Raw genomic sequence first — 11,220 nt, forward strand, 5'->3', positions numbered from 1 at the left:
GATTTTTAACTTGTCTGTAATGACTTCAGCAGCAAGATGGCAAGGCCTGGGATTCCCAAACTGTGCCCTAAGGTGCCCTTGGGTGTCAGAGTGAACTCACAGGGGCACCATGGGATATTTTAAATTTTTGAAGGCAACATAGTGATACTGACATCTGTTGGACATGGCTTGAACTGGTTGCTCAAGGTACTCTCAGTTTAAACATTAGATTGTACTATGTTTATTTTGACAATGTCATATCTTTGCAAAGATATAGGGTGGCTGCTGAGATAAATAAAAAATACCTCATGAAAATCACTGAGGAACAGTTATGAGGGTGGTGATGTCCAATCTGACCCCAAGGTTTGAGAAGTTATGCAGTGCCCAACAGTGACACACACCCCATTAGTAATTGTGGTTACTTAAGAATAAAATGTAAATGGTATTTTCTATTTCAATTTATACATATTATTTGTTCAAGTGGCTACTAAGTTGTTAAAATGCAAATACTTCTTAAGTTTTTGGACCTGATTACTTAGTAAAAAAGAATTGTTCAGGTTTTTTTGTTTTGTTTGTTTGTTTCTTTGCTTGTTTTTGACTTTGGGGACCATGAAAAAGTTATGGAGACATTCAGGGTACTCTGAACTGAAAAAGTATGGGAATGTCTGGGCTAGGCATCAAACAAATGAAGAAGGAATGAGTGGGATTCTGGGTGCAGAGCACCTCAAAACATAGCCATATTAAATGCAGGGGGAAAATGTTGCATTAAACATATAAAAAGGGATTAAAGGTCAGAAATAAGGTACATGAACAAGAATAATAAGTAATGATGTATGCAGTACTACTTATAAAAGCAAAGGAATGGAAATAACCCAAAAGTCCTGAAATAGAAGGATGACTGAATCACCTAAGGGACAACACATGATGGGGTACTTACTGGGCAGCTGTAAAAGTAAACAAATATGTATTGCTTTACACTATTGTGAAATCATCTCCAGGATATAATATTAAATAAGAACATCAAAGTGGAGGAAAGTTTGTATAGTATGTTATTGTTTATTGAAAAGAAGGGGAAAAGATATGAAAAGTTACATAAACATTTGTTTATAAATAAAATTTAAATACAATTTTTAAAAAAAACTATTATTAGACTTCAAGCTTCCCTTTAAATTGTAGAAAGCCTGAAAGAAAATCACTCTGCCACTTACCATAACAAAAAAATGAATGATCTGCAAAATCAGAACTTTTCTTGAACACATTGGAGAACTGAGTTCACAGGGCAACAAACTAAGCCGAAACATAAGGAAAGTTAGGATCCCTCAGTGAGAGTCAGGACACACGCACTTCTTACCTAGTACAGACCCCCCCCAGATGCCATACAAGCCAAGAGGAAAAATTCAGCTAATGTTTTCAATGAATTGCTGAAAAGTGTGAGAGTATACAACGTCTGGGAGACCATAAATACAAGGGAAATTCACAACTACTGGTGCTCACAAGTAAGATCTGAGCAAGCCTTCCTCATGGTGCAGGCCTGGGGGAGGGACAAACTCTGAAAGACACAAAGCTCAAAAAGAAACATATAACTTGAACAGTCCTATATCTATTAAAGAAATTGAAACAATAGTTTTTTAAAAACTGTCCAAGAAAGAAAATTCCAGGCACAGATTACTTTGCTGAGAAGTTTTACATAACATTAAGAGAAGAAAAAGTAATATTTATATAAACTATTACAAAATACAACTAGGCAGGAACACTTCCCAACTGATTTTCTGAACCCAGCACTACCCTGATGCCAAAATCAGAAAAAAATACATTGCAACAAAATAAAGCTGCAGACCCGCAGCTCTTATGAATCTAGATGTAAAAATCCTCAAGGAAATATTAGCAAATTGAATCCAAAAAATATTAAAAGGTTATACATCATAACCAAATGGAGTTTATCTCAGGAATATAAGACTGTTTCAACATTCAGAAAGCAATCAAGCTAATTCATCATATCAACAGACTAAAGAGTGTCAGGAAGCTTAGGGAGAGTGAAACCCAGAAGAAAGATCTGAGTATAGTAAAATGCAGTCTGAGTGAAGATTTATGATTGCCACCCCAAATAGTCCAGCAACAAGCTCTGTAACCCAGAAGTTCCTGCAAATATTTCAGAGAAGGGACAAGTTTTTTGCACTGGATAAACTAAAGGTACATGGGATTGCTTCCTAGTTTAACTACAGTTAATTCTTCTCCTAAAGGAAAATTTGCGTTTCTGATTTATTTCCCTTTTCAAAGTGCTGTGAGGATAGGGAATTATAATATTATTTCCATACCACCACTCACCAAGAACAGCCCCAGCCAGGCATTATTATAGCACACATTTTCATGTGTCATCTCTAATCCTCACAAACTGGAGAAAGAAAGCAAGAAAGCAAGAGACAGAGAGGAAGGAGGGAAGGAGGGAGGGAGAGTGAGAGGAAGGGAGAGAGGGAGGAAGGAAGCGAGGGGGGAACTGTCTATTCATAGACAACTAATTTTCTGCATAGAAAATCCTGAAGTATCTACAAGAAAGTTACTAAAACTAGTAAGTGAGTTTAGTAAGGTCACAAGGCACAAGATCAATCTATAAATCAATCATATTTCTACATACCAGCAATGATAAATTGGAATGTTTGATATATATCCTATATATTCTAAATATATAATATAATTGAGATATTATAAAAATATTCTTTCTATGTGAAATGCAAGACTGTGTCCTTAGAGATGAACTGGGTCTCCAATTATAGAACAGCTTTTAAAACTCTGATTCCTGGAAAGTTTATTAGTAACTTCTGTTTGAGTATTCTATATCCAAGGGTGTTTCAAAGTTAATTTATGTTTCTTCTTTTTATCCTAGCTGTGTTTAAGTAATCCTTTAGGGAGCATCATAACATTCTTATAATGCAGGTGCTTATTATCCTTATTTTGCAGATGAGGTAACTGAGGCATAGAGCTCTTGAAACTTGCTCAAGGTTACACAGTGAATTAGACCTATCTCAGATTTAGAAGTTAGGATTTCACATTTTTTAAGACTAGAATTTACTTATCCTGGGGGGTAGAATAATTTCCTAACTACATGGAGGAGGAAACAATGAAATGTTATGGGATTTTTTTTGCTGCTATTGCATTTTATTTAGTTTATCAATAGGGATTATATAAACTTTATGATGAGGCCCTTTGATCAAAAATTCTAATTTTAGAATTAAGAATAGCTAGGCATAAAGAGTAAAGAAAAAAATTTGATACTGTAGAGTTCAGAAGCAGAACTTCAATAAATGGTATTTGGGATAACTGGACAGTTATATGCAAAAGAATCAAACTGTATTACTTTCCCACACCACATAAGAAAACAAACTCAAAATGGATGAAAGACTTAAATGTAAGACCTGAAACCATAAAACTCTGAGAAGAAAACATAGGCAGTATGCTCCTTGACATCGATCTTAGCAATATGTTTTTTTGGCTCTGTCTCCTCAGGCAAGGGAAACAAAAGCAAAAAATAAACAAATGGGACTACATCAAACTAAAAAGCTTTTGCACAGCAAAGAAAACTATCAATGAAACAAAAAAGCTGCTTACGAAATGGGAGAAGATATTTGCAAATGATATATCCAATAAGGGGTTAATATCCAACATATATAAAAAACTCATACAACTCAAAAAAAAAAGCAATTAAAAAATGGGCAGAGCAGGGACTTCCTTGGTGGCACAGTGGTTAAGTTAAGACTCTGTGCTCCCAAGGCAGGGGGCCCGGGTTCAATCCCTGGTCAGGGAACTAGATCCCACACACATGCCACAACTAAGAGTTCACATGTCACAACTAAGGAGCCAGTGAGCTGCAACTAAGGAGCCTGTGAGCCGCAACTAAGGAGCCCACCTGCCACAACTAAGACCCAGCACAACCAAAATAAATAAATAAATGAATAAATATTTTTTTAAAAAATGGGCAGAGGACCTGAGTAGACATTTTTCCAAAAAAGACATACAGATGGCCAACTAACACATGAAAAGATGCTCAACATCACTAATCATCAGGGAAATGCAAATCAAAACTACAATGAGATATCACCTCACACCTGTCAGAATGGCTCTTATCAAAAAGCAACAGATAACAAGTGTTGGCAGGGATGTGGAGAAAAGGGAAACTTCATGCACTGTCAGTGGAAATGTAAATTGGTGCAGCCACTATGGAAAGCAGCATGGAGGTTCCTCAAAAAATTAAAAATAGAACTGCCATATGATTCAGCTTTTCCACTTCTGGGTATTTTCCAAAGAAAACAAAAACACTAATTTGACAAAATGTGCACCCCTATGCTCATTGCAGCATTATTTACAATAGTCAAGATACGGAAGCAGACTAAGTGTCCGTCAAAACATGAATGGATACAGAAGATGTGGTATACATACACAATGGAATATTACTCAGCCATAAAAAAGAATGAAATCTTGCCATTTGCAACAACATGGGTGGACCTAGAGGGTATTTTGCTAAGTGAAATAAGTCAGAGAAAGAGAAATACTGTATCATCTCATTTATATGTGGAATCTAAACCACAAAACAAACAAACATAACAAAACAGAAACAGACTCATAGACAGAGAATAAACGGGTGGTTGTCACGGGGGTGGTTGGTGGGGAGATACAGGAAATAAGTGAGAGAGATTATTAACAGGTACAAACTTCCAGCTATAAAATAAGTAAGTCATGGGGATGTAATGTGCAGCATAGGAACGTAGTCAACAATATTGTAATACCTTTGTGTGGTGACAGGTGGTAACTAGACTTGTCACAGTGATCACTTCATAATACACGAAAATGTTGAATCACTATATTATACACCCAAGACTAGTATGGTATTGTAAGTCAATTATACTTCAATTTAAAAAGAGAGAGAAAAAAGAAACAGAGCTTATCACTCTATTAAAGGGCTATAAAATATTACACCAGCTTCAGATAGCTGATTTCAGGTATATTTGGTTCCCAGTAAGGACACCACTTTCCCACCAGTTCCTTTGCTGTTCTTCTCTTAACATGTAACCTTCTTCAAATATCACAAGGGATGTAATATTTTAGTTACTATGCTTAGAAAATTCATAAATATTTTGTTTTTTAAAAACAACAAAATTTATTAATAAAATAATTCCTTAACTGAATAGATGAAAAAATGGTTCAGAGTCTTGTGGTCTCATGATAGAAATTTTTATTCCTAGATAAAAGTTTAAATAGTTTTAATTAAAGTTTAACTTTAATTAAACCATGTATCTTGAAGAAGAAAACTTCAATTTTCAATTATAGGTTTAAAGTCATGGAGAACTCTTTACCTAGTTAAGTTTTGTTTTCATTTACCTGACTCTAAGTAAAAATCATAATTATAGCAGTAGTATAATCATAATTTCCAGTTTGGTTTTTTTTTGGCCACACCCTGCGGCATGTGGGATCTTAGTTCCTAGACCAGGGATTGAACCCGTGTCCCCTACAGTGGAAACGTGGAGTCTTAACCACTGGACTGCCAGGGAAGTCCCAATTTCCAGTTTCTTTTTTTAACAAAATAGTCTCGCAAGAGTTTTAACTGCCCGACATTCCTCTTACTCTTTCATTTCCTCCCTCTTTCCCTGCCCTGTACAATATTCTTTCTTCTGCAAAAGCCATCCATGAACCTTCTTTCAAGAGGCCTCAATCACACAAACCTACATTGATAACATTAAACCAGCAGTGGGTTTGGCTTTGGTCATCCAGAATTTAATCTCAGCCTTCCTTGGACACTCAACTTCCATTACAAAATCATCAAGAGGTTCAGACACATATCTGTGTGCTGTTTTGTTTTGTTTCACTAGGGCAAGCCAATAACTACTCTATAGCAATACTTTTAACACCAGAACCACAGAACCTACAGGCAAATAAATGCAGGTAAACTGAACAAACTTGCTTGTTTACACTGTGCTAATACTTGTAGTATTTTCCTGACTTGTGCTTCACAAAGGAAAAAAAGATACAAAGGCAAAGTTGTGTTGTTGCCATAAACAGATTTTGCTTAACAGCTTTGTAAGAGTGAAAATCAGAGTGGAGTCAAAATACCCAGCTATGAAGAATTCTGCATTATAATGAGGGCATTCTATAAAGAAAAACATTATCTGAATGTATAAATATTTATCATTGATACATCATTTAGACTTTGTTTCTTTTGATTCACTCAGGTGGACACATTTCTGCATGCTTTAAAAGCATCGAAATGCAAATTTGGTAACAGTAAAGGCCTAATCACTATTTGCAACTCTTCAGGCATTAAAAATTTCATAACTCTTTTATTTAACTCAGTCATTCACTGCGAACTAACTCACAGATACGGCTATGTTTAATTTTGCTTCTTCAGTAATGTAGACCAGGGACTTCCCTGGTGGTGCAGCGGTTAAGATTCTGCACTCCCAGTGCAGGGGGCCCGGGTTTGATCCCTGGTCAGGGAACTAGATCCCACATGCATGCCGCAACTAAGAGTTCGCATACCACAATGAAGGAGCCGGAGAGCCACAACTAAGACCTGGCACAACCAAAATTTTAAAAAATAAAATAAAATAAAAAACTAAAATGTAAAAAATAATAATAATAAATAATGTAGACCAAGACTTTTTAAACATGTCCTTAATCTTTGGGAAAGTAGGTGGACTACGGCACCTGCATGGCAGAAGTTATAGAAGCTGCTAATTTTGATCAACCTTTTACATAGTTGTTGGGCATGTAAAGATACACTAGGCAGGGCAGCATAGGAAGCATCTTTCACTGGTGTCATTCACGAGCCACACTGGGCACTACATTGTAAGACAGACCCACCAACAATGAAGCCTTCAAATCCAGTTGGTATAAGAGCGGGTTTGAGACTAGGGTGCGGTATATGAGGCACCTAGGGTGGAAAATTTAAAGAGGCACTCACTTGCAGCACCCTGAGAAGGAGTGCCTCTTTAAATTTTGCACCCTAGGTCCTCATTAACCTCATCCTAATCCCTACCCTGCAGAAAAGCCCCAAAGTGATGTTGTCTGTAGGAGCCAGGAGCACCTGATCTCCACATTCCACAGCTGAAGCGAAACTTCATAACCAATCTTATGTCAGGTAGTAAAGGTTGACTCATCCCCAGCCCAGTGCCTGGAGACTCAGCTATTTCCCTTGAGGGACCAAGATCAACCTGATGCATTCACTTCCTTACTAGAACTAAGTCGCTGCGTCCCGCCAATGCCTGCGTGATAAAGACCCCATCGTCCCCCTTTCAGATCCTAGAGGCTGCTTACAAATATCTCGGGCCATCATCTTCTGACAGAATTCCCGGTGCAAATTACCTGCTTAGATTGCAGTATTACCTCTCCCTGGATTTCACCTCCTTGTGATTTGGTCCTAGAGGCCGTCCCTCTTCCCACCCCACAGGATTCCCAGTGCCTTCATCCGCTCCCTGAGACTGCTCTTCGGCCTGCTAGTCTGGGCTTCTTAGAGTCTGTGGCTCAGTCCATCTCTTTTCGACTGGCTCCCAGTTATTTCTGTCCCCGTCAGAGTTAACAGAACCATCCAAATATTGTGACAACCAAATGTGCCTCCACATATTTTCGAAAGCCTCAGCTGGGGACAGTCCTAGCCCAGCTGAGAATCACTGGAAGTAGAAGAGAGGGTATATCTTCAATGAGAAATGGGTCAAGCATTTCAGAGCCTGGCTCTTTCCATTCCATTGGTTCATAAACCTTGCTTGTGTTAAAATCATCTGGGGGAACTTCTGATTTACTTATTTAACACACACTTAGATACTGCTGACTATGTGCCTGAAACTGTTAAAAAAAAACACTCTACAAATATTAACTCATTTAATCCTCACAACAACCCTTTGAGCTAGGCACCATTATTACTCTCATTTTACAGATTAGGAAACAGGCTTGAGAAGTTTAATGACTTACCCAAAGTCACACACCTAACGTATGTAGAAGCCAAAATTCAAACCCAGACATTCTGGTTATAGGGTAAATGGTAAGCACTTTGTTATGCAGCAGACAACCATGTCCCAGCCACAAAGATTTGATTTAGTAAATCTGTGAAAAGGACTGAGAAATCAGTATGTAACTGAACAAGTCTTTCAGATGCTTTTATATAGTAAGAACGTCACCCTTCTACTAATTGTTATTTGGGGACCACAGCACTATTCCGCACCTTATTTGGGAGACCAGACGGAGACTGACTTATGTGGCTAGAAATAAATCTGTGTTAGATTACACTGAGTAAGCAAGGGAAAACAGTGTTTGGGATATTATTTCTTCAAAACCTCGGAAGCCAAGCTAATAATACACATCACTTTTACAAAATGGTCAATATTGAACTATGTATTATTAAACAGAATGAAATATGTTAAGAATGTAGCATCAGAGGAAGAGTATAAATAGCATTACTAAATATGAAATTATCCTATGAAGTAGGATACACAACGGCAATGGACTTAAGTGAAAGATGCATGAAAGAAGGAAGAACAGCCTAGCTATTCGTATCCCGGGCTCCAGGCAGCCCTGAACCAGTCAGGCAAGACAAATGATACCAAGTAACCCTGAAGTGTGACTTTAAGCAACACAGAAGTTACAGCAACTGAGGAGGGGATATAGAAGCAATTGGATAAACATGACAAAAACAAGACAAAATGTGAAAGAACTTTGAAAACATTTTATCACCATACTAGTATGATTATCACTGTATTGTTTAGTATTATGTCATCTTGGGTGGCCTCAATAAATAAAGAGAAACATCAGAACCAGAGCAGAGCGATAAGCAGCAGCTCTCCCAACACCACCCCTCCCAAAGGGGGGTGAACAACTGTAGCCCAATCAGCAGTGTTTCTGGTTACTCAGTAGGGAAACAACTGTGGGTCAGAGTCAACTCAGGGATTAACCACAGCTCCCACTCTGCCAGACACTGCCATAGAAGGTGAGGTACAAAGAAGACTAATACACTGGGAAGTTCATTCTCTTTAGCTTTACAGATAAGCCTCCCCATCACCTCCAAACACTAATTAAGAAGACATCCCATGTGTCAGTGTCAGGAGAGGCATGTTCCTAGGTTCCCACCAGATCAATTGTAGTGAATCCTAAAGGTTTTGGAAAATGGAGCCAGGAGGTGGGTTAAGAGAATGCCAAATTTTAGTTTTTAATTAACATAAAATTTGGCAGTAACATTTTTAAAAAATAATTATCTTGAGAATAGGACTTCAAAACTGAATGTACTTTGCCAAAATTTTAGCATATTTCAAAATTTCCTTTCGGGGCCTGGTATTACAAACCAAGGCAAATAAGATCCACTTTCATCAAACCTTCTCCAACTTGCTATACTTCCTCAGGTTTTTGTCTTTCACTGTGTTCTCTCATATTCTGAATAAAGTGACACCTTAGGACTCTCTTTTTCCTTTCAAAACAAGATTCATTCCATTACCTTACATGCTCTCTTATTCCTGCCCTTAATGTGGTCTTAGCTCCCATATTAATTATAACTCTTAACCAATTTAATAAGTTCTGTTTCATAGGAAAACTGGAGGTAGATTATTGAGAACTGTCATATGCAAGCATTTTAGCAGATGAATAAATCTTATAAGTCCACATAACACAAGTGTCTACAGCCACACACATTCCTTTCACACCTTCTGAAAGTGGCAAAAATGAACATGTATATTAACATGACCCAAAAGGATAGCCATTCTATAGTATACAAAAGCAAGAAGCAAAAGTATATAAACTTAAAATCATGCTTTTATTAATCAGTGTTTCAGTATTCAACTTTTAAAATAATCTAGTTATCTAATGATTAATTAATAATTAATTTAATATTATCTTAGGGTTTTAAGTTACCTAAGGACTTTGGAATTATATTTAAATTTACAGAGTATAAAACATAATTACTGTTGATATAAAAAGTTTGTCTTAAGTTACTTTAGTGAACACAAATTAACATTTTTCATAACCTTAAATATTTTCTAGCAATAATGCTAGTTTATTTAATAAGTAAATCAATATAAGTAGTTTAGGAAGTTCAGATTAGCTAATCTCTTCATGAGAAAACAAATCTACATGTTATTCTTAAAATGTGTATTTATTTTACTTAACATTGATAAATCAGAGAAAAGACATATACTTGCCTTCTTTTCTTAAACCAAAATTATTAATCCAGGCTGATTTCTCCAAAGACTCACCTTAATTATATAAACTTGGATTCTTCAAATGTTTCTAAGCTAGTAGTTTTTGTAAGAAGGACTTTTTTGTTTAAGTTTAGCACACTTAAAGCATTAGAAATTCTGGGCTTTTTTTTTTTTTTTTTAATTTGGGGAATTTATGCAAGTGCATATGTACGTCTGTAGACCAATCAGAACAAAGTTCCTTTAATTTAAGAGGCATTACAATGGAATTTATTAATACCCTACAGAGTAGGAAAACATTTTACTTTTACTCAGCAAAATATAAAGGCTGTTATAAATTATAGACACAGACACTTAGAAAGCTTATAGCTTCAGCTTTACAACCTCAACCCCAGGTTGAAAGTAAACATAGACAGACAAAAACCAGTTCAGATCTCAAAAAGCTGTTCTTCCCAGTGGGCACAACATTCTTAATCCATCTGAGCTCACAAAGGACAAATGAAAAGACTAAAAACCTGGATTCTTTGTCATCTCACTTCTAATAGAGACTAGATAGCCATCATTCAACAGGTATCACCAAATGGTTAGGCCATAAAACCAAATTCTCAATCATTGCTGCCAATGCAGAATAACTTATCTATGCATAAATCAGAAACAAAAACAAATTTTTTTTTTAAAAATCAGTAAAAAGAAAAAACAGACAGTGGTTAGTTCTATAACTGCTTTGGATTTACTCTAAGAGCCAATAAAAGATATTCCTGGGTTTAAACAACCCATGAGGTACACTTCCTTAGCCATAAAGTTTGGCTCCATCACATGAGTTCACTTGAGCATCTCTGTGGAAACTTGAGATTTCCTACGTTAAAGTATAATTTTCAAAAACAGAAAACCATCTCTCCTGTGCAAATATAAAATGAACATTTGTCAAAGTTTTATTCAACTCATTAATTAATGAGCGAACAAGTAAGATGCTAAAACCAATTCTAAAAGTACATGAGAAAGTAGACATATATTCATTTTAAAAATTAGGGTAGGATTGCAGAGTTAGATGCAAAACTGTTAAATATCTTACAGAACA

The 11,220-nt window shown here is 36.4% G+C and overlaps 1 long non-coding RNA gene across 1 annotated transcript in view; it reads right to left on the reverse strand.

Annotated features, from left to right (window-relative positions):
* LOC309663463 overlaps nt 1-11,220 on the reverse strand; it is a 320,115-nt gene that overhangs the window by 142,180 nt on the left and 166,715 nt on the right. The gene's annotated exons all lie outside the window — the stretch shown is intronic.

The sequence above is a fragment of the Balaenoptera physalus genome, assembly GCF_965194825.1.
Source record: "Balaenoptera physalus genome assembly, chromosome: 6".
Lineage (NCBI taxonomy): Eukaryota > Metazoa > Chordata > Mammalia > Artiodactyla > Balaenopteridae > Balaenoptera > Balaenoptera physalus.